Source organism: Suricata suricatta, chromosome 16 (genome assembly GCF_006229205.1).
Source record: "Suricata suricatta isolate VVHF042 chromosome 16, meerkat_22Aug2017_6uvM2_HiC, whole genome shotgun sequence".
Taxonomy (NCBI): Eukaryota; Metazoa; Chordata; class Mammalia; order Carnivora; family Herpestidae; genus Suricata; species Suricata suricatta.
In genome coordinates this window covers 11359632-11364614 of record NC_043715.1, presented here as the reverse complement: position 1 = coordinate 11364614, position 4983 = coordinate 11359632, and the positions used below count along the sequence as shown (strand labels likewise).

The 4983-nt window shown below is 51.0% G+C and overlaps 1 long non-coding RNA gene across 1 annotated transcript in view; it reads right to left on the bottom strand.

Moving 5' to 3' along the window:
* The window catches only part of LOC115280579, a 5180-nt gene extending 2993 nt beyond the window's left edge, over positions 1-2187 (bottom strand). The window contains exon 1 of the long non-coding RNA XR_003903850.1: positions 2003-2187. This is a non-coding gene — a long non-coding RNA (uncharacterized LOC115280579). The remainder of the gene's footprint in view (positions 1-2002) is intronic.
* Positions 2188-4983: the final 2796 nt, after the last annotated feature.

Here is a 4983-nt window from a genome sequence, read left to right as displayed (position 1 = left end):
CCTGCTTGGGATTCTCTTTCTCTCTAAAACACACACACACATAATGAGATACCACTTCACACCTACCAAGATAGGTATAATTTTTTAAATTTTCTAATTAAAACTTCTCAATTTTAAAAGTTTATTTACTTATTTTGGGGCCAGGTACAGAGAAAGGGGGAGAGAAGAATCCAAGCAGACCCTGTACTGTCAGAGCAGAGGCAGATATGGGGTTCAATCCCAGAAACTGGGAGATCATGACCTGAGCTGAAATTAAGAGCCAGACACCAAACCGACTAAGCCACCCAGGCAATAACAAATTTATCAAGGATGTGGGGAAACTGGAATCCTCATACATCACTGGAGGGAATGTAAATGGTGTAGTCTCAGTGGAAAGCAGTGGGATGGTTCCTCAGAAAGCTAAACATAGAATCACTGTATCACCAGCGATTCCACTCCTACATGCATCAGCCCCAAAAATGAAAGCAGGGAGTCGAACAGATATTTTGTGCACCAGTGTTCACAGCAACACAATTCACAATGGCCAAGAGGTGGAAACAACTCAAATGTCCATCAGCAGACGAATGGATAGACAATGTGTAGAGCATCCACACAATAGAATGAATATTATTTGGCCCTGACAGAGAGTGGAGTACCGATACATCCTACAACATGGATCAACCTTGAAAACATTACGCCCAAAGACAGAGTCACAGTAAACTACCTACTGTATGATTCCATTTCCATGAAACATCCATAATAGGCAAATCCTTAGAGACAGAAATTAAAGTAGAGGCTACAAGGGCTGGGGGAGGGAGGTGGAGAAAAACTGGAGGTACTGTCCAATGGCCACAGAGTTTCTGGTTGAAGTGATGACAAGGTTTTGATAATAGCCGGCTGGTTGTGCAAGGTCATGCACGTAATTAAAGCCATGGGGCGCCTGGGTGGCTCAGTCAGTTAAGCATCCAACTGTTGATTTCAGCTCAGGTCATGATCACATGGTTTGTAAGATGGAGCCCCCAGTCAGGCTCTGCACTGACAGCAGGGAGCCTCTTGGGACACTGTCTCTCCCATCTCTCTGCTACTCCCCTGCTCACGCACACATGCGCGCACACTTTCTCTCTCTCAAAATAAATAAAGATTTTCAAGATTTAATGGTTAAAAGGACAAATTTTGTGATATACAGGTTTTACCACAATTTTCAAAAATTAATGGAATATACCAAAAAGCATTGATTAGTCTGCTTTAAATGGGCGAGCTGTACAGTATGTGGTTTATACCACGCACTTGAGGAGGAGCCTGGAGCCTGACTCCGGGCTTGGAGAGGTGCAGAACCTGACACACACTGACCCCATCAGGAAAGGAACCAGTGGGCAAGGGGTGGGGCCCCTGAAAACATAAGATGGGGTGCTTTGGTGCTTTGGGCAGACCAAGGCTAAAGAACTCTGAACCCCCAAATCTCCGTGAAGCTTCTGCTTGCCAGCACAGGTGCTCCCGTCCCTGTCTGAGGGAGCCAATCTCCCTCTGCATAAAAGCTCTCTGTGACACCCTGGGGCTGTCACCTTCTGAGACAATGCCAGTTGTCCTCAGAACCTACCCCACCAATCCGCACCACCCCTACAAGACCAGATCCTTTACATTTCCCTGTGTCCACACCTTTCACCCTTAAACTCCATATGGAGTTCCATATGGAAAGTGAGAGACTGAACACACAGAGGGACAAGAGCCAGACCGCGGGGGAAGGCAGAAGAGAAGAACTCCGACCTGCCGTCTGCAGCAGCCGGCCCAGCGAGCCAGTAACAACGGGCCCCAAGGGCCAGGACTCGAAGGATGATGGACAGCTTCCCTAATCTTTGCCGGGACTTTCAACTGAGGCCCAGCCAGAGAAGCCAGTGTGCACCCCTAACCGTGCACGTGGGATGCCCACTTCCAGGGGCCACCCCCCTGCTTCCCCGTGCCAACAGCCTGCGATCAGGGCACCCTCAAGCCTGCCCTGAATCCACTACAGAACTTTCCCTCGCACCCGCCTGCCTTGGAGTCTCCGCCGGGCTCCGTGCTGTGCTGTGCGTGGCACGCTCTGAACGAAGCGCCTCGGCTCGTTCGCATTGGAGGGGGGAGTCTGCGCGGACTCCCAGGAGGCCGGGCTCCTGTCAGCGGCCTCGCCCACGCATGTCCCCCTCAGGGGTCCAGGTAACGCCTCAGGCTCCGGCACTTCCGGCCCCACTTCCGGCCCCACGGTGCTGTCAGCGCAATATCTGCGGCTCCTTCCGGTTTCCAGGAGCCACGCCCACAGCTCCAGATGTGGTCCCTGCGAAGAACCCTTGTTTCTCCACGCCCCCAAGAGAGCTGTTTGTTTCCCACGGGGGCCTAGTAGTTACAGTCAGTCAAAAACTGCTGGTATTATCAGCTGCAATGACTTTTTTAAAAGAGACAGAGAGAGAGAGAGAACACGAGCACAGGAGGAGAGAGAGGGAAAAAGAGAGACTCTTAAGCAGGCTCCACGCTTAGTGCAGAGCCTGACATGGGGCTCAATCCTCCGACCCTGGGATCATGACCTGAGCCAAAATCAAGAGTCAGACACCCAATTGATTGAGCCACGCAGGCACCCCTGGACGTACCTTTTCAATGTCCCAGTAGGAAGGAGGAAATGCTGCCAGTTGAGCTACAAGATAAGGCTTATCATTTAGGATTTTTAGTTTTGCTTTATTGGAAGAGGCCTTTTTACATATTAAACATGGGATTTTTATCAGCTATTACTCCTGGGCTCACAGAAAAGACAAAATGTAAGGGAGGTAAATGAAGGTGCGCCTCAGATTTAATCACACTTAGAAGCTGATTCCTCCAAGGGGGGAATTATAGGAAAACAAGGGAGTTTAAGGGTGAGTCTTCATCCAACTGCCTCTGACCAACCTTAGAGATGCTTCAATAATCCCATCTTGCCGTGGAGTCCGGGAGCAGAGAGGGCTGCCTGTGAAGACCCAGAGGAAGTGTGGACACCTGAGCAGAGCCAGCTCCCCTCTGTACATCTGGGTTCACTGCCAGCCAACGATGTCAGCAGTTACCCTCCAGGGGCTGAGATTTGGTTTCAGGCTCCTGACAAAGTAAATGATCAAAATAGAAATGATGTGGGGCGCCTGGGTGGCTCAGGCGGTTAAGGGTCTGACTTCGGCTCAGGGCATGATCTCAGGGTTCATGGGTTTGAGCCCTGACAGCAGAGAGGGCCGCTTTGGATCCTCTGTCGTCTTCTCTCTCTGCCTCTCCCTGCTCGCACTCTCTCAAAAATTAATAAACATTAAAAAAAAACAGAAATGGGGGCAACTTGGTGGCTCAGTCACTTAAGCGTCTGACTTCAGCTCAGATCATGATCTCGCAGTTTGTGGGTTCGAGCCCTGCCTCAGGCTCTGTGCTGACAGCTCAGAGCCTGGAGTCTGCTGAGGCCTCTGTGTCTCCCTCTCTCTTTGCCCCTCCCCTACCCTCACTCTGTCACTCTCTCTCAAAAATAAACATTAAAAAATATTTTTTTAATAGAAATGATGTTCTCTAATAGAAAAACGTAAAAACTTCCACTTTTGGCATGCCTGTATGTAGGGCTGACAGTCCCCTCAGTACAAGGAACAAAAACGAGGGCAGGGGTGGGGAAGAAGGGACAGCCCAAACTTCTCGGGGGGAGAAGGAGGGGTAATGGTACATCGGTGTGGTGTTCTTCTGAAGTGAATGGCACTCCGTAAAGAAGGGAAGAAACTACAGATGGAGGCGAGAGCACAAGTGAATCATAAAACCATTGGCCTGAGTGAAAGAATCCAGATGCAAAGACAACATACAGGAGGTTCCATTCATATAAATTTCTAGAAGAGGCAAACTAATCTATGGTAAAAGAAATAGGAACAGTAGTTGCTGGTTGTCTCAGAGGAGGGATAATTGGAAAGAGGCATGAGGGAACTTTCTGGAGGTGAGGGCATTATCTTAGATCTTGGTTGTGGTGTTGTTACACTAGGGTGTGTGTGTGCATGTATGCATATATATAAATTAATACTGCTGGTCACTTAGGACCTGTGCATTTCGTCATATGTAAGTTACAGTTCACTGTATCTTATTTTTAATAAAAAAGAGAGTTTGGATTTGACTTCCTAAGAGGCAGGACTTCAAGAAGTGGGGGCCCGTTCGCCTAAGGACACTGACATCTGAGTTCTGGCCTCGAGCAATGCCATACTGTTAGAGTTGGCAGTCAGGGAGGACCTTGCGCAATGCTCACCCCCGCCCTTCCCCGGCCCGGTCCACGTCGGACAGGTCTGGGATCCGTGGCACAATCCCCTCCCCAGGCCAAATCCCAGGAGGCAGCTGGGCAGGGATTGGCTCAGGGCCCCCAGCAAAGCTCTTCCCCTAAACACAGGCTGCCTAGGCAAGAGCGTCCCCATGCTGTTTGTTCCCAGTGCGCACACGGATCGGGTCATCCCCCCGAACACATTTCATGGAGTTACACCTTTTCCTGGGCCTGCTTCGGCACTGCCCCTTAATCACACTAGATGCTTCATACTTGCAACGAGGTAACAAGCGCAGACTTACGGTTTTCTCAGATGGCAGGCAACCGGATAACAAAGCCGTGCTTTCTCCCTGGGAGTGTGCGCGAGTGGAGACGGGCGCGCTCCAGGAGCCTAGGAAGCAGGGTTCCAAACCCGAGGCTGGGAAGTTAGAAATATTAACGAAAAATAGAAGCCAGTAATTCTTGTTACTGTAAACTTGATTGGCTGAATAACTTCTGGGCGCAGAGATCCGTCGGCTTGTCCTGGGACACTGACGACTGGCTGCCTGGCACGGGCCTTCCGTCGCCGAGGCCGAGCTGCGCCCGCGAGGAGGCGCTCTGGATGCAGGCGCGTAGGAGCGTTGGCGTCCTAAAGGAAAGGAAGGGCGCGGGCAAAAGGGTCCCTCGGGGTCCTAGGGTCGCGGCGGGGCGGGGTGGGGGGCCGCGGGCCCCGCCGCAGTGAGCTTCTGGCCCCACCTCGGGCA